The sequence below is a fragment of the Pezoporus flaviventris genome, unplaced genomic scaffold (assembly GCF_033815535.1).
Source record: "Pezoporus flaviventris isolate CSIRO_AGI_PZ_B2104156 unplaced genomic scaffold, CSIRO_AGI_Pfla_v1 ptg000006l, whole genome shotgun sequence".
NCBI lineage: Eukaryota > Metazoa > Chordata > Aves > Psittaciformes > Psittacidae > Pezoporus > Pezoporus flaviventris.
The window spans coordinates 4991885-5011255 of record NW_026892554.1 but is presented as its reverse complement, the minus strand read 5'-3'; the positions used below and the strand labels follow the sequence as shown (position 1 = coordinate 5011255).

Here is a 19371-nt window from a genome sequence, read left to right as displayed (position 1 = left end):
AATGGGGAGACACAGTGGATTTTAAGGAATGGAATTGGGTAAGTGTCCCAGTGTAACAAAGAGATTGCTGAATATGAAAGATCTGTCCGGGAGTTACTTTTTGTTGAATCAGGTGTCAGAGGTCATACTGCATGTCATTGGTGTTGTATAGAGCATGCCAAAAAGGCATAAAGGGTCACAGCTTTTAATCAAAAAGTCTATGACCAAAAATGAACCGCTGCTTGCTTCCAGATAATTAATTTAAAAATTGATGGGAAACAAAGTACTAAAATCACATCATGATTTGAGAGCATACACGATCCTAAAGCTCACCACTTCCCATGTGAGAATCAAACCAGAAAAGCTGGAGTCAGTGACACGGAACATGCAGAGTCCTTGTACCTTCACATATTTCTGTAAACCTGGTGAAATTTCATTGTAGGAGCTTTTATTCTCTTATTAATTTATTATGGCTGGTGTGGAGTAGAAGTTGGAAGCAACTAGAAAATATTCAAGCACTTTGAAATGGATTGCTCTGGTTAAATGTGTGTCATCATTTTCATAACTATGTCTTAGCAGGGAAAACCAGTTGTGTTCATTTGTATTTGCAATTGTGCCTTTAAGATTCGCATGTAAACCTTGTACCATCAATACCTTTGCAGCACCCAATCAGCAGGGAAAATGGTGTCATGTGATACACCAGACACATCACCACTGAGACACTGTCCCAAATTAAACTGTTAATCAGAACAAACTGTGGCACACACACTGCTTTTTGTGACTATTTTTATTATTATTCCATTTATAGAAAGCTCGTGGCTATTTCATGAGTAGCAAAAGCAGCTGCATAAATCTGATAAATATTTTGTTGCAAATTTTGCCTTCATCTCTATTGAGAATGCAGTTGGGTGCTGGTGCTTTTCTGTTGCTGCTTTCACTGTGTATTAAGCAGCTAATGTGGTATTAAAGGCTTGATAAAACTACTAAGGACAAAATTGGCTTCATTCTGATATCGTTTGGTTGTAGGGGTGTCTTTGAGTTCTCGGGGAACGGGAGGGGAAGAAGTCTAATCTCAAAAGCAGTAGTGTGTTTATTTTCCCACTAAGGATCCTTGCAAAAGCTTGAGTGCTTTTAATATTCTGGTAACTCAGCTCTATTTATTAGCCAGGCTTTCCATCAGATATTTCAGAATTTGAATGCACCAGGAATGAATATTTCATAGCTGTGTGTTAAATTATTACAGAATTGATGCAAAGCAGGATTGCAGGAATATTTTTATAAGTCATAAAGTCAATTAAGAAATGATAAGCCTATAATGTTGTCATTGTGATAGTACAAAAATGCATTTTGCATATCCTGTCTTGGGCATGTGGACAAATTGTGACAAACAAAGTTTCCTGCTGAAATTCTCTAGAATTTGGAGAGGAAATTTGTTTGGTTTGTTTTTAGGGGCATGAGAAAGATGTATTCTCTTCCAGTGTCCAAGGTGGTATGTGCTGGCTGTGGTCTTTTGGCATTACTGCACTGAATTCCACTGCATTTTAGATTCTTTGTCTTTTAATAAAGTTAAGAAACCACACTTATTCCACTTATTTTAATCAATATTTAATAGATTACCTAAGAATAACTGAATGTACAATGTCAGCTGAAGTATGCCTTTGTTCTGCAATGTAATGTATATCCTGTGAGCAAACACGTGGCAGCTCCATTCTTTGTTATCCAACACTGGTTCAATTTTTGGAAGTTCTAAACACTTGCAACTCCAACTGACTTCACTGGAAGTCTTATTGATTAGCTCTGAAAGTCTGGCTGTGGATTCCACTGTCCATATGGATGATATCGTTCTGTCCTGTTCCATATCAACATATGTCTATCAAAAGTGCTAAGGAATTGTGATCAACCAAAATAAGGGGGAGGGTAGTGTGTAGAATACTGATGAAAGAATAAATCATAGTGGTCTGAAGTTTCTAGAAGAAAAAGTTATTTAGGATTTCATGGAATACATAGAATATATGGAAGCTTGAACGTGTTCTAAATGCAGATTGTCTTAAGCCTGGTTTTCAGAAACAGGCAACTCAGTGCCATGTTACAGCTCTTTTGGGGTACTGTATGTATGCGTCAGTATTACTATTAGTCTGCAGAGTCTGGAAAATGCATTATTCAAACTGCTGCTCCTGTACGTAGCCCTAGCCCAGATGACTGCAGGAGGGCTGCTTGCCTGAAAGGGTGAAGTTAGGCATTTGGAAGGTACTGCAGATTTAGCCAATCTAGATTTTGTCTGAGCACGGGGCCTGAAGCCAGGATTGTGAGCATTTGCCCTTTAACCTAACGTAAGCAATTATTTGAGACACTTAGAGGCAAAGTTTCCTTTTGTTCTGTGAGCACCAGAGATCGGGGAAAAAGCCTTTACAGAGAAGCTCTGCATACATGAGGCAAATTGTGGAAATACTTTCTTTTTGACTAGGGATCTAACTTCAGGTAAGTGGAATCCAAAACACAACACTTCAGCAGTCTGAAGAATTGTAAGTTAACAAAACCCTATGCTTTGGAATGAACTTTGGCCCACATTGTAAAGCTTTGCAAACAGATTTTAGAATAACTCATTGGTTTTATAGAAGCTGACAACATGAAATTGAAGTATTTTCTAGCAGCGAAATAGTTCTACCAGCACCATGATTTGCGAAGCATTGTCTTCTGCACAGAATCTGAGTTCCAGGCATTTGAGAAGGGAGGCAATGAGCCTAAATAAAGTCTTCTGTTCCCCAGACAAAGAGTGAAAACCGAAAAGGCATAAAAGGATTGCTTTGTGTAATTTTTAATTGTTGTCCTTTTCTTGTTCAGTAAATGAAGTCACCTTTGTAGTGGTTTCATGAACCGCTGGGTAATCAAAATTATTATGCTGCCACCTGTTGTCCGTTAATTATTCTGAGAAGATACTCATAAATCATAACACTGGACAATAAATCAAACTGTCAGGACCCAGGTCAAAGGTGATGCATGAAAAGTTATAGGTCACCAACAGGGTGTGAAAGATCAGGGTTGTGGAGCATCACTCATTGTCAAGTAATGTTGGGAGAAGTGCCACTGGAACAAAAGAAAACCTAAAGTACAGAAGAATTCAGGCCCAAAGATAGGCTCCAAGCTCATGCACAAAAGGAATCAAATTGACATGTCATTACACTGCATATCTGACAACCAGCAAGATTGTCTAGCAGTGCCCTGACTCAAATACTTTTTCTCAACTGATCGTTGGTGCAAGTCAAGGCTTCTTTTGAAATGTTTCATGTATCTGGGCCAGATTCTGCTCCTGCAAGAAGTCAGTGAGTGTCTTGGTCTCTATGTATTTGGAATTTAAAGCACTGTTAACTTTTTCTGCACTTGCTGAAGAAGCATGAGAGAGACTGTATTTGCCAGGGCTGAAATTCATGAGCCTCTTCTCAAGTCTAAGTTATTTGGTATCCAGGGTTTATCTTCCTTGGGATGAATTAATACCCTGGCAGAAAAGTAAGTCCAGTGTTACAAAAAAGTTCTTATTCCAACCTGTACTCAGGCCTATGTAAGTCTTTGAAAAGGCATAAGCAGATGCGCTACATCTGTCTTTCCTTAAGCCAAGGTAGTGGGCTTCACACTGGTTCTGACTATTGCAGTCTCAACAGCAGAAGTAATGTCAGGGCCACCTCTCCTGCTGGATCTGTGCTCATGTCAGGAGATTGGCTTTCTGTGAAAAGATAAAGGAATGCAAACCTTGTGATGTAGTTTCCCTGAACTAATTTTTTTCTTGCCCTTTCTTCCTATTCCTCCAGCCCTGGGCAGCTGGCTGTTCCCGGTGTTACGGGTTATATAGATGCACCTCAGAATGAAGCAGCTGAGACTAAGCAGTGCGTGCACTTGCTCTGCACCTTCTCTCTTTTCACCACAGGTTTCAGCAGGTGTTTGCAATGCCCAGATCCATCAGCTTAAACCTGTGCTGGCTCAGCATTACCAGCAGCAGGGAGAAAGTACATTTCTTCCCTCTAAGCAGAGGTGGGATGCCATTATGAGGTTCAGGTCTGTCTGCACTTTCCTAGTTCAGAAGTGGAGATCAGGTCTTCCTGGGGGGAAGGTATTATTGAAGGACTTTGACTTGGATTCTGGAACAATGGGTGAGTTCAGTCCTCTCTTTTTGTATTAAAAGTAAAAGGTTTCAGCAAAGGTGCATAGCGTGCTGGTATGCTCTGTTCTATGGTTTGTGTCTGCTCTTAAAAACTTCAGCTTCAGTTCATATCCTTCAACTTACATTAAATTGCATGTATTTAAAATAGAGTAATTACTTGAAAGCAAATGTGCACTGACAGAAAATCACTGATTTAAAACTTGGCTGGAGGTAAATTGTTTCTGATGTGAAAGAAGTGACTTTAGGAAATAAAAGAAGTGCTGTCTGCTGTTAACTTGCTGTTAGGGTCATCTGCTGTAGGTTTTGCAGCTAATGGACAAGCAACTTCAATTTAAAAACATGATTTATTTCCATAAAGCATTATGAGTTGGGTTTGTTTTCGCTGGGTTGTTTTTGCCCAGGTAATTTGGATTTTGTGGTATTTAATAAAGAAATTAAAATTAATTCAAGCTCAACAATACTGTTAACTTCAGCACTGACTTGGTGTTGATCTATCTCCCTATGAGCTCAGACCTGGATGAATTTCTTCCTTCTCACTCTGGGGAGGTCACTGAAGAATTGAGGTATGGGTCTCGCCTAACTAGAGAAAAACTTGCTTGTAAATTAGAAGCAATTGAGGTTTTGATTAGATGTGTTCATTTCCCTTTGGTCCTGGTTCCTGAACATTTGCATAAGTGGAGTTCAAAGAAATAGCCATGAGCAGTATTTTTTACAGTTTTTATAAGGCTTTTAGAAAGATGCAGAATTCATTGATGAGGAATAAATTTATGATGTAGAACTTCAGAACTGTTAAAATCACTTGGGGCTCTGACTTAGTGTTTCACCCTGGATTTCTATTTGTGGGTAAGAGTAAACTAAAATATTGTACAAGGAGCAACTATTTTCTTTCCTTTTGAAACACAAGAAGTTTGAGTTCATGATGGCTGCTATAAAAACAGCTGCTGGTTGTTAGATGCACACTGGTGATGGAAAGCAGTGTTAAACTTGAAACTTTATTTGCATGGAAGGAGGGAGATTTGTTTTCTGTTTGAGGAAATAGACTTGTGACTTAACAGTAAATATCACAGTTCAGCTACAAATGTTTTCTTGCTCAGTACCTGCCATGGACATTCTGAGGAAGAGCTGATGTCGTGTAACAGCAAGCAAACTTATTTGAAGATCTGTGATTAGAGTGAATTGTTAAAATCTATATGTAGATAGGTGTTCCACAAAATGGGGAACTTAAACAGTGCTCAATATCTTCTTTATAACAGTTTTACTAATTATGTTAATGTCTTGAAGAACCAACCACTGTATGTACACAGGAACTACCCAAAAGTGTCAGCCTGTAAGGAGCATTGATTGCCACTCTTGCAAATGTCTTGCTTTCTTCACTGTCATACTTGATTTCCTAATAATCTTGTATGCATAAAATGGGTCTGGCTGTGGAAGTTTCCTACAAGCCTAATTGTTGTAACAGTACATAAAATATCCTCTAAAAAATATCTCTCTCTTCTACTGAGTGGAAAAATCACTGAAATGGGTGTTTCTTCTTATTTTATCACTTTGGCAGGATCCTGAATATTATTTAATGGAACTTCATTGCATCAGTATTTAACACGCATATGCAGGAGAACAGCCAGTGAATAATGTAGCACATGTAGGAACTCAATTCTCTGCTCGCAGATGTAAAACTCTTCAGACAATATTCTAGGCAGCTTTACAGGAGGAGAGAATGAAACCGCTTTTAATGGAAGAGGCTGAACCAGACCCCAAAATATTTGCAACCTATTGGGCACATACAGATTCACTGTATCCCTGTGTTTTGTTAACATCATCACAGTGGCGCCTCTCAGCCTGTGAACCTCTCCCCACTTGGATTTCCCAGGGTGCACAGGCCCACAAAATAAACCCTACAATTATTCTCTGTATCTTTTGGTTTTGATCATTTATCCTATGAATGTGTGAACTCTGTGCAGAGAATGAGAAAACTGAGCGCAGGTCCATGGTCATCAAAATAGTTGTGAACTTTCTATTCCAAAAGTGAGATTTCACTTCTTGCATGTTACAGGGTTATTTTCCTTGTGATTCTTATGGATAATTATCTTTTTCTTTTTTATTCGCAGTGATAGTAATGAACAATTTAGCCATCTACTCCCATTTCACATGAAAAGCAATTTCTGGCAATTCACTGAAGGTCAATGAATAATACCCAATGCTTTGATTTGAAACACTTAAGGACATAAGTAACTTGACCCCAGAACTTTTTACAGAATCAGGCTGTGAGTGCTCAAGTAGTGTTCCCATGACACTTGGACTCTATCAGGAAGAAAACCCAACTATACTTTGGATTAGTTGTATCATTTTTGGGGTACAATTTGCTATCAAAATGGATTGAAATTAAAATTTTGCAGAAGTTGTTAGGAAAATGACATTTCATTTTGATAGAGAGGCGATGAGGCAGAACATTTTGCATGTTTGCAAAGTAAGTTTCATTTTGATGTGTTTGGCATTACCGATTATATTAATTAACTTAACAGCAAGTGTGAAGATTATTTATGATGCATTAAAAATGATTGCATCTTAATTGCTTCCCTGTAAGAACAAGAAAGTTGAATTTCAGGTTGTGGAGAACTCCACAGTTAGTCTTTTCTCTGGCTTTTAACTGTTGTGCTTTAGAGGCAAACTAATTGAAGTAAAACTAACTCATAGTACTGAAAATGGTTGCTGCTTGTGCTTGAGCAGTTTAGGCTGATAACACTCATCTGGTTTGTTCTAAGTCTGTTACTTCATTAATACTCCATTATTTACCTGATTTCCAGAATTACTTGGGTAGGGAAGATCTTGCAATCAAACTCAAGAAGTGAGTTCCTTCATGGAAGTCAATTCCTTCGTGAGTGCATCACTCAGTTATGACCAGTGAATGTAGTTTTTAGAAACATTGATGAACTCACTTTCTTTAAGAGTATGTTTATACAACAAACTGTTGTACAAGATGCAGCTTTTTGATGTTCTGTCATAGCATCTGTTACATGAAGGTGAAAGTACCTTCTTTTTTACACATGAAAAATTAGTTAATTTCGTTTTCAGCTTCTTTAACAAAAACTTCTTCACTTAGCATAAAGCAGATGCTATCTTAGACCTAAAGTGAGAAAGATTGGTATCCTAAGCACTGGCTTGCCAGCAGAGGTGCTTCAGATTGTGGTTATTATAACCACAAAAAGCAGGTTTGTTGATACCGTTTTATCCTTAATACATTTAAAATTGTGTAGTTGATAGCATAGTTGGTATGAGAGCATGCGTAATATCTGTTTGATAAGTGTCTTCTCACACCCTGAGGTCTGTTACAGGCAATTTGCGTTCTACAATGAGAGAAATCAGCTGGAGGGGGTTTATTGTTTTGTATAATAGAAAGGAGTGTGAAAATATTCCAGTCTTGCAGGTGGTGTTGCTCGTTAGCCCTGAACATACACATGCAGAAATATTGTTTCCCCTTATAATACAGGGTCTCCCTTTCTTTGCCTCATACAATCTGTTTATAAAGGGAAATCCGTAGCGTGGTTGTATTGGAGTCAGTTGTTCTTGAAAATAATAGGTTAAAGTCCTTCTTGAACTTTGACATGCTGGATGGTTTAGAGATGATGGAGAACAAACGCTTCCTTCTCTTCACTGTTGTCTGAATACAGAGCCCTAGGTGTCTATACTAAGAGCTGCTTTCCTAAAAAGTGAAAGGATAAAGCTAAGCTCTTCCACATAGAAGTAAAGAAAGCCTGATTTGATAAAATTTTAAATTTATAGACAGAGGTGGATCGATGCAGACATTTGTCTAAAATCTGGCATACTTAAGTTTCAAGAGTGTCAGAAAGTTGAAGATGCTGAGTAGTGAATGTATCGTGGGACAGTCAAAGACCATATGAAGTCTTTCCAGTATATTCAAGGCTTGTGAGGTGGAAGGGCTCCTTTTGACTCTCATGCCCTTTGGTTTATATCCTAAAAACTGTATTTTGCTTAAGTTGGAAACTGAACTATGACTTTCGTCAGTCTCTCAGCAGCAGCCAGTAAGAACTTAAGTGCTTAGCTTTATTAATTGAGGACACCACACTGAGGAAAGACTCTTCTATGTTCAAAATCATATGAATCCAAGACTAGAACAGTCAGGTCTCATGCCTCAGCTTTAGAAAAGGAGAGTTATGAACCTCCTTTTATGACCAGCTGCAAGGTGCTGCAGCTGCTATTGGAGGCATTTCACTTGGAAGGTCTACATAAATCCAAGTACTTTGGTATTGCAGGAGGCAGCAGGCAAAGGTGACTTACTGTCTGGGGATTTGTTTTGCATGGCACTCTAAATGGTGCACGGGCAACTGCTTTCTTGTACCAGTGCTCATGACTTTTGCCCAAGGTATTTGTTATTCCTGGAAGTTGTATGTGGCAAAACAGTTGCATAAAATGACAGAAATTGAGGATGTTTGATTAATTTTTTTTCCCAGTTAAGCAGTTGTTTTCATACTGTTATGATAATTGACAGTATTCAGAACTTAACCTGAGTTCACAGTACTGTCATTTGCAAATTGGTCCCAAGTCTGTGCCCATAAAAAGTGTCCTCAGGAATCTCACTGGGACTGAGCATGACTGTAATCTCTTTACACTGCTGTTCTTTGGCCTTTTCTCCTTATTCAGTGAAAAGAGTTTTTGCAGATGTGGGTGCATGCATCTATAAATTCCACAATGAGTAACCGGAGGTGGAAAGACATGGTAGGAATAAGCATAATAACAGAATTAAGAGAAAGAATCTTCCTTCCTTCATGGTCCTCTAGGTCTTAAGTGTGCTCTGTTCAGTATCACCTGCCCATCAAAACCTGCCATAACACAAGGTATTAAAAGGAATCAGTCTTGCAGTACATGCAAATTGAAATAAGATACAGATTTCTAGAAGAGGTAAGCAAAGGGAAAACTCCAAATGGTGATGCCCTTATTAAATTCAGACATTGAAGAAATAATATTACAGAATTACAGCTATTCAATATTAATTGCATTATAATATTGTCTGAAATATAGACTTATTTTGAAAACAGTAGCAAGAAGGACCATATGTGACTCCCAGATACATCACAGAATTGTGCATATAGTTATCTAATTTGTCTCTTTTATAAAGCTGTGTTTGATGGGTGGTGCTGTGAATTGTTTATGTCAATTAAGAACAGCTCAAGAGACTGGAGTGTTGAGGGTATCAGGCACTTACACTGTAGAAATAAAAGTGCTGCTCATGTGAGAGGCTTTTGGCCTTTCATTATACCTGTCAAACCATCTTCTTTTTTCTTGTGCTTTGCATGATGCCGATAGCTTTATACCAGGCACTTCCACATCCTTTCTCAAGTCCAGCTTCTGATATTTTGGAATTGCTTTCTACAGTGTCAGTGTCCATCCCCTTTCCCCATCTTACCCTTGTTTTATTTGGTTTCATCTATGGGCACATCTCTTCTGGGTTCCTTTTGTTGGGTAATGAAGTTCCTCATTTTATTCACTGAAGATTTTACATGTTAAATGAGCATTTGTTGATTACTGCTTCAGAAATAAGCCTGTAGTTGCAGCAGCTTCTGTACAAATTTAATTCCTGTTCCATCTTTTGGCATTCTGAATGAAAGCACTGTAAGCAAATCTGGGAAATTGAGTTCCTAATACTTGTAGAATTTATAACTCTGCAGAAAGCCCTACAGTCTTTTAATAGTTCAGGGCTGAGGTGACGATACAGCAAGGAAGGAGTTGCTCTGCTACATAGCACTGTGCACGTGGCATGGTGCTTTTCATGTAGGTGTCTGGATTACTTCAGTGATGGAAGCAGGACGTGGAGCTAGGCAGGCTCAAATCTGTTCTCAAATAGCTATTCCAATTGTATATTCCTTATGGAAAAGTCACTCTGCTTAATAACCTCCAATGCTGGTGGTTCATCAAGACATTGATTTTAAAGCTTTATTGATTGTTTATAAAACGTTGCACAGCCACTTTTCAAGCTATTTAAGTGATTTGTTTGTCCCATATATTTTACAATGATGAGACTACTGAAAATCCCTGTGCAGATTCACTCAGACCATTACACATTATTAGTTTTCTCTTGCAAAATTTCCCCTCCTCCAGGGATTGTCAATGCGAAGCACCTTGCTATTGCAAGGTCTTATACGGTGTGTTTGTTTTATACGTGCTCATAACAGGATAATTATAGTGCTACCTGAAACACTTTGGCATGTGAACTGGAAGAGGGCTCTATGTAATAGTGATTGATAGTTTGAGCTTAAAAATTGTTATGGTGCATTAAAAGTGTACCAACATTTATTACTTTTTACAAGGCTACAGACATTTAGATTACAGTCCAGGCTTCCAGAGCTATCACACATCTGCAGACGGAAGCAAACACAGTGGGTGCTTTCGCTGTCTTTCTCTTGCATTTCTCTTTTCATATGTTTTTACTGGGTGGAATGGCCAGTTTAAGAGGCAGCTTATTCTTTACTTTTAATAGCTACCATTTAGCTATAAACAAAGAAGCAAGGTGGAAAGTCTCCAAAGTTCCAGTTCTAAAAAGAAATCTATAGGGACTTTAAAACTTCCTAAGTCTCAATATTCAAATCCAGTAGGCAGCCTGGAAAGGTTCTGAGTCAGGATTCCTCCCTCCCTATCCTCCCCTGATATTGGCATAAAAAACAAGACAGACTTTAGTTTGCTGAATGGTTTTGGGCTTTTTTTTTTTTTTAATATCTCTAGGTTGTACTTCAAAGCTTTTTTTTTTATTTTCTAATTGTGAATGACAGCTGATATGCTGCTGTGTTCAGATGACATAAATTTTGAGACTTGGTGATGCTGGGCACATGTGTGCCTGAGTTTCACAATCGCAGACTCTCATGTGTATCCTAGAATAGGGAATTAAGGTAATGAATCCAGCTGATGACTGTGAAAAATGACATCAGCTATTGAAGCAAATAAAATATGTTCTTTTGCAGTATAAATACATAAAATCTCCTTCACAAAAAGTGTCTTCTGCCACCGTTATGTTTAAATTTCACTCGTTCCTTTTTGGCCCTATTGTGCTCAATAGAATGGTTAAAATTTGTACTGTGCTCTTTCATAAGCCTTATTGAAATAGAAAGTGATGCTGCACCTAAAATTTTGTGGGAGGAATTCTGTATGGTAAAACCAGAATAATTTGCTTGCAAACTTTCAACCACTAATGCAGTCTGTGTGGCACTTTATAATACTTACACATTCCACAGTCCCAGCTATCTGCAGGTTAGACCTATGGGATACACTTCAGAAAAGTTACATAAACAACTCTGAACCCTCAGCTGAGAAAATGTATACTTTGAACATGTTGAAACTATCCATATTAAGTCAGTTTAGCACTTTGATTAAAGAGTTTAATCAATCACCATCCTAAGCTGTTTATTAATCACTTTATCAAGCAGTTGATGCATTGCTGGTTTTAATAGAATCCATTTATTTTGATTTCTACCTACTTCATCTTTCCAAAGGGCTTTCTGAATCAGCTGTGATAAAAAAAGATGGGGAGGAAAAAAAAAGGCTTGGTTGCATCTAAACACTGGAAGGTAAGAGCTCAGACCTCCCTTGCACATACTTCATTATCAACATTCTGCACTGACTTAGCCAATTTATTAAGGGTAAAAAAAAAAACAGCAACCCTGCTTGGAGTGAGTCTTTTGGTGAACCACACGGTTTAGCTCAGATAAACAGAGGCCATTCGTTTGCTTTCACACCTGACAACCTCATGATATACGATCCTAATAAGATTAATCTCCTCCCTCCCCCCATACACACTTTTGTTTTGTTTAGTGGCTGACTTAGTGATCTTCTCTCATTCCCCTCATTGGGCACTTTTAATGCCTTTGGTTTCGGTTGGTGGTTAGAAGTAAAACAAACAAATAATCAATCCACCACCCCACTCATAGGCACTTTCTCATTCCAGGGTAACAAGATTAATATAACAAGAGATACAAAGTAAGCAAGGGAATATCTGTTACAAAGCAGAATGTATATAGAACAAATTCCTCTTTTATGCAGTTTGCCTTGAAAAGCATTAAGCACATGAACAATCTGTGTCATCAAATCCATACTTTGTAAATTGTGCGGAAGAGAAACAAACAAGCCCTGAACAAACAAAAGCATCACATGAGAAACCCACAATTTGGGCCACAGCTGACTTCTATTTTACTGCCTTTTGGGAGGTTTCATTTAACTCTTGCTGTGTATGATCTCTGAACTTCAGAAATCTAGGGGGTTTTGCCTGATTTGCTTTCAGTAGGAAGCATTAATGCGCAGTTTTGAAATGCATTAGCACCTATGCACACTTTCTATTTTGAGTATATTTGAGTTTTATCAGCTTCATGCTGACATCACCAAACCCCAGAGTTCATAAACATTGTCCCATAAAGGTGATGGGGGTCCTTGGAAATAGGAATTCTTTGGCAAGAATGTAAAAATACCCATTTTTCAAAATTCTGGTGTCTTATGTCCTATATTCAATACAATGATACAGCAGAGTCAGAATTCTTATAATGAATTTTAAACTCCCATGTAGATTCTGTCAGACATCCATTATTAATACAGCTTAATGATGTTAATTGAGGAGTATGTATTCTTTCTGTGGGAAACCAAGTCTCCCCTCTCAAAATGAGCTGATAATATATTACTTTGTATGTATACAGGCATGTTTACACAGGGGGTTGTTCCTGTCCTAGTTATGAGTTACAGGAACTTTTAAAACATCTCGTATAAAATCAGATCTGCTGAGGTGCAATGTAATAGGCACTGATGAGAATTTTCCTGATGAGAATAAATTTGTGCTTCATGGGTAAGACATTTCTAAGAATGTCTAACTTTAAAGGCTTGGTGTTAACTATAAAGTAACAGCAATATAACCTGAACCATTCTATGATATGCTGGAAGTAACCTGGAGAGACGTCAAAACTCTGACTTGTGGCATCATGAGGTCACTGTGCTGGTGTAGGTTTAGAGCTCTGTTCTGAAGCAAGATCCAACTGACTACTGAGCGCGACAGTGCGGCCACCACCAAGCTGTTGAGGAGCACTTCCAGAAATATTAATTACGGCTGTAAACAGTGCTGCAAAATTAGGGATATTGCAGCCTCCCTGGGCATTGGATCGGCAGCCCAGCTGTGAAAATCACTTCCAGTCAGCTATCAATTGAGATGGAATGGCCATACAGCTGAATTGCAACGTTTCCAAAAATGTTAATTAAGAACAGGCCGCTGCTGCGAAGCGGCAGCTTTGTAGCACTTTTGAAGCTGTACTGCAGTTGCTGTGAAGTGCCATGGCATTGTACTGGTAAAGCAGCTTATAGCCATCCTCCTCTTGCATCACCCACAAAAATAGTACTGCTGATGAACTGGAATCAGAGGACCTGGCTCAGGGTCTTAATCAGCAATTTGGACATTAATCTTAATGCCATAAGTGTCTTCCGGTTTTTTAGTGGTTTCCCCTCCTGCTTGTATGGGCAGTACTGTTTAACCGCATGCAGCTCCTGCTTAGAGAAAATGAGATATTGTGTAAGGACTGACATTGTGTAAGGACTAAGTTGGATCACTGAGATTTTATCCTAGGCTTACCTTCTGTACTGTCTCACTAGTCCACTGATAAGAATTTATTCTGTGAGAAACTAATTTCGGTTAAAGGATTGAATTGCTGTTAGGGTATAGAAGAGTATCTGAACCTCTTCTAAAAGCAGAAATAAGTTCAGCAGAACCGTCTTTCCATGTTGTATGCAGTTCTTGAGCAAAAGAACAACTTTATTTTTAATTTTATGTTTTGAAATAGAGGCCATTAATAAACTGAGACACTAAATAAATATTTAAGATGGTTACCGTAGGAAACATGTAAGTGTACATTCAAACAACCTTGTTTACAAATACAAGTCTTTGAAGAAGTTATTAATGACTGTGTTGAAGTACCAATGAGACTTTTATGTTTGAAATGTGACTTGCCAAGTACAGTAACTACTCTCTGAAAACACTTCAGGAAGTCATGGTTTTCACCTAATTCATCTGGGGATGTGTTAAGTCCTATTTATGGAGAGATGGTAATGAAAAAAAGTCAGAAGCAAGTGTTTCAGGTCCTTTCATGCTTTGATTCTACCTGCTATATGCCCTGAGAAGTCATTTCTCATCTCTGTGCCTTTCCTCTTGTCTGCCACTTCTACCTCGATAGAATTTTTTCAGGGCAAGGAATTTCTCACTGTGTATTCAGTAATTTCTTACACTTAACATAATGTGGTGGAAAATATGGCTAAGATAGGGCTGCATTGTAAATGCTATATGCTTATATTTCACTCTCCCTCAGTTCATCACTGAAATATCCAAGTGTTCTAGTTTGGTGCAGTGATAACATTGTACCTGTCTTCTTCCTAATTTTATCTGTTTGGCTTCAAAGAATTAGCACAGGTATTCGACATTCACTGAGAGTCAGAATAAAACCAAGAAGGCAAACTAGCCACAGTAATCCTGGACAGCAAAAAAGGCACTTTTTTCACCATTTGTTCTGACCAGAAAAGAGTGTGTCAGTGAACCTTTGGGGAATGTCGTGAAATGAAATTTCCCTGAAAAACTGCTGATGGTTGCAGTTGGATGCACCCAGAGCAAGCCCGTTGTAAGGTCTCTGGGGTGGTATAGGATTATGGGTGGGTTTTTTTTGTCTTGCCCTTTTCACTTCTGGACAGACTGTACGTAAATTCTTTGCACAAGTCTAACAGGGCTTACATGCAACAGATGGTAACGGTAGAAATAACTGCTTGGTGTTAGGTTTTAAATTGGTACTTAGATGGTTTTGTGGAAGCTAGTGTTGAAACATTGAAACAATAGGATAATTTTACTTAATGAGTTCATTTTTATAAGGAAGAAATAAGTTATTTAGAGCTGAGCTGGAGAAGAAGCTGATCTGGGGTAAGGAGGCATGTGCATACTGGTAGGCTTGGGTAAATGCTTAAGATTTAAACTTAGTTTAGGCCACATTGCCTGAAATCAAGCCAATTCTAATTTCTCTGCATTTGCAAGGGCCCTGCAGCACTTGTGGGTAACTAACATGGTTCAGCCATGTATTGGAACTTACTGCTGTGCCTGTCTGCAGCGCCCCTGAGCCCTCTGGACATGTGCTATGGAAGAAACTAAAGCTGCAACAAAATAGCATTGTTTGCAGAATATAAGTAAACCCTGGAGGAAAAGAAAAAAAAAAAAGCCAAACCAAACCCAAAACCCCCGAGAAGGAAATAGGAACAAACAAGAAATCCATATTGTTTTGTTTCACTGGTTAAGAAAACAGGCAGCATTGGCAATTCATTTGAAAAGCCGTGTGGCAGAACTTGGTGCATGTCCTAGAGTTGAAGTTCTTCCATTAAATACTTTCAGTATTTTTCATACTAATGCATGAAAAGTTATAAGCATGGGCTGATCCACTACTTCCTGAAGAGCACACATGAGATGATGGCAAAGTCTAAACTTTGATACATAAACTAATTCCCTTCCAAGTAGCTAATGCAGAAGAAATGCAAGCTGCAAGGAAGACAACGCAAGTAATAAGTTTTTAGGTGAGGTTTCAGTAAGCACTGTGGTCACAAACAGGTGGGATGCATGATTACTAACTCTGTGTTGAATTTCAGTGTAGGGTAAAGTAGTAGTTGAGTGTCTGGTCACTGTGGCTGTCTTAGGCAAGAGGGAACCGTTAGCAGAGTTTTCTGGTTGTGCTGGTTCATTGGTGATCTGCAGGGACAAATAGTTTGGAAAAACTGTTTCAAAAGACAGTTGATGTAGTAAGTAGTAAAATACAGCCTTAAATTCAGCTTCTCTTATCTGTATGTGTGCCTTTGCACATTCAAATTGTGTCATATTTAGCTCCAAATATTGTGAGTATTACACAGATCATAGCCACATACCTTCCAAAGAGAAATGAAAGCTCATGGATATACAGATACGTTTAATTTTCTTCTAAAATACTAGCATATTTTGAAATAACACTTGCCTTACAAAGAAGTTTCAGCATGGAGAGCATTTACAGTGCTAACTACTGTTGATAATTCACAATGGATTAAGTAATTATTAGCTCTGTTATTACAGACTGGTTTCTCACTAGCACTAATTGAATAATTACAAGGAGTGTACATCAAAAAGTTTACCATCCTGAAGAAGCAACTTGTTTGGCCTCAAGTGGGTATTTGTATTTACTTCTCCTGAGTTTTTTGCATTAATAACTGTAGAAGATGGTGGGAACAAATATGAATAATTATTCTTGGCTTGAGGAAGAAATACACACCAAACCCCTGTAAGGAACAGAACATAGTTGTTTAGTCACAATCTGAAAGAGTCTATAAGCCTCTATCCTATAGCTTCATTGCGAATAAAAAACAGACTAGGTACAATGTGGGCCCTCTCTGGAAGCTATCAGGAGAACTGGCAACCCTGGATTTGGAGAAGGCTGAGGTTCTTAATAGCTTCTTTGCCTCAGTCTTCACTGGCAAATGCTCTGACCACACCACCCAAGTCTTGGAAGGCAGATGCAGGGACTGAGAACGAAGACTTTAGGCCCACTGTAGGAGAGGATCTGGTTCAAGACCATCTTAAGAACCTGAATGTACACAATTCCCTGGGACATGATGAAATCCATCTGTGGGTCCTGAAGGAGCTGGCAAATGAAGTTGCTAAGGCACTGTCCATCCTATTTGGAAAATCCTGGCAGTCAGGTGAAGCTTCTGATGACTGGAAAAAGAGTGATCTAACCCCCTTTTTCAAGAAGGGGAAAATGGAAAACCCAGGGAACTACAGAACAGTCAGTCTCACCTCGGTGCCTGGCAAAATCTTGGAGCAGATTCTCCTGGAAGGCATGCTAAGGCACATGGAAAAACAGTGGTTCAGTGTCCAGCTGGAGACCAGTGGTGTCCCTCAGGGATTGGTTTTGGGACCAGTCTTGTTCAGCATCTTTGTTGGTGACATGGACAGTGGGATTGAGTGTGCCCTCAGCAAGTCTGCTGATGACACCAAGCTGTGTGGTTCGGTTGATACGCTGGAGGGAAGGAATGCCATCCAGAGGGACCTCGACATGCTTGTGAGGTGGGTGGGCTGATTATGGAGTTTAACCATGCCAAGTGCAAGGTCCTACACCTGGGTCGGAGCAATCCCAGGCACAGCAACAGGTTGGGCAGAGAAGAGATTCAGAACAGCCCTGAGGAGCAGGACTTGGGGGGGTGCTGGTCGATGAGAACCTTAACATGAGCCAGCTTCAGTGTGTGCTCGCAGCCCAGAAAGCCAACCATATCCTGGGCTGCATCAAAAGGAACGTGACCAGCAGGTCAAAGGAGGTGATCCTGCCCCTCTACTATGCTCTTGTGAGACCTCACTTGGAGTATTGTGTGCAGTTCTGGTGTCCTCAACATAAAAAGGACATGGAACTGTTGGAACAAGTCCAGAGAAGGGCCATGAGGATGATCAGGGGACTGGAGCACCTCCTGTATGAAGACAGGCTGAGGAAGTTGGGGCTGTTCAGCCTGGAGAAGGGAAGGCTGTGTGGAGACCTCATAGCAGCCTTCCAGTATCTGAAGGGGGCCTATAGGGATGCTGGGGAGGGACTCTTCATTAGGGACTGTAGTGATAGGACAAAGGGTAACGGGTTAAAACTTAAATGTGAAATTTAGATTGGATAAGGAAGAATTTTTTTATTGTAAGGCTGGTGAGGCACTGGAATGGGTTGCCCAGGGAGGTTGTGAATGCTTCATCCTTGGCAGTGTTCAAGGCCAGGTTGGACAGAGCCTTGGGTGGCAGAGTTTAGTGTGATGTGTCCCTGCCCATGGCAGGGGGGTTGAAACTAGATGATCTTGGGGTCCTTTCCAGCCCTCACTATTTTATGATTGTATGATTCTATGATTCTAACCTAAAAGACAAATTCAGAGTAGGACTTGTAGAAAACTAATTTGGAAGAGTTTGTGTGGTTTTTTTAAATGATCTGAATTTAAAAATTTTGATGTGTCAGTTTTTTGGAAGGTGCATATTTAAAGAGGAAAAATATAATGAAAACCTGAAGATCAGTTTTCAGAAGCTCCACTCATCTGCTCTCTTCAGCAGGGTACTATGACGGTCTTACAAGTGAAGTGCAAGATGGAAACATGCCATCGTTAGGACAGTCTAATTGGCTCATGATTTGTCCCAGAAAAGTATCTGGTTACCAACTAATTGCTGTAAAGTGATTAACCCTTTTCCTAGCATCCCATTCACCACTTTCTTTTACTTCATAGAGTCCGGTAAGGGTCAGGACTCTGTTGTGCTACACACTGTGCAAGCACAAATCAAAAAGGCAAACCATACCCCAAAGAGCTTACAACTTACGTATTGTAGGGGAGGTGATACCTGCACACAGAAAAGATTTATAATGAATGGCTTCATACCAGTTAGTGTGTTTGGCAGTGGTCTTATCTGAGCAGCAGCTGGACACTTCTCAGGGCTTTTACAGACCTCAGAAAAGAAATAAGAAAAGGAAAAACTTAAGGAGTATTTGAAGACACATAATGAAGTGTCTCTGTAGGTGTTTCTCCCATGAGTGAAGGGCAGAATGTGCGACAGTGGAAAGGTGCTCTTTTGAAAATTGTAATAAGTCTGCAATGGAAACTGGCATTATTGGCTCCTTGGAGATGAGGTTCAGCATCCTGACAAAGAAAGAGATGACTGGTAGCATAGGTATTACCTCTGAAGGGCCTGGAAAGTGAAGACAAGTACCTTCTAGTTGATGCAGTTTGGTATGGGAGGGTGGCAGACAGCTGAAGATGTGACATGGTCAAAGCAATGCGCTAGGAAAAGTGATCCTTACGGAAATACTCTGAAAGGATATGAGCAGGGCAAGGTTGATTTGTCAAAGCTGAGGCAAAAGATGTTTTGTTAACCGTGATGCAACATGGCAACAGTTTTAACCAGAAGAGACAAGGCTGTATTTTTGAGAACTAATTAGGGTCTTCAAAAGTAAAGGCTGGGTTATAGGTGTGAGGAATAGGCGGGATAAAGGTGATGTCCATGGTGGCTAAAGAAGAGGTAGAGTTGGGGGAGCTGAGGAGAGTGCTTGTTGCTCTGTTTGTTACATTGAGATTGGGCTGGCTTCTAAATTTCTGAATGGTGATGCTGAGAAGAGATTTACCTTGGACAGGAGACACATCTGGAGTAAGTGGAGAACTATGAGTCAGCAGCATAAAGATAATTGAATTTCTCAGCTGAA

General features: G+C 39.4%; 1 long non-coding RNA gene across 2 annotated transcripts in view; it reads left to right on the top strand.

The window, feature by feature from the left end:
* The window catches only part of LOC133265661 (uncharacterized), a 291711-nt gene that overhangs the window by 12067 nt on the left and 260273 nt on the right, over window positions 1-19371 (top strand). The window contains exon 3 of one of the 2 annotated variants that reach the window (XR_009742047.1): window positions 1458-1545. The exons of the other annotated variant lie outside the window; for it this stretch is intronic. This is a non-coding gene — a long non-coding RNA (uncharacterized LOC133265661). Of the gene's footprint in view, window positions 1-1457; window positions 1546-19371 lie in introns of those variants that run through there. 2 annotated transcript variants of the gene reach the window in all.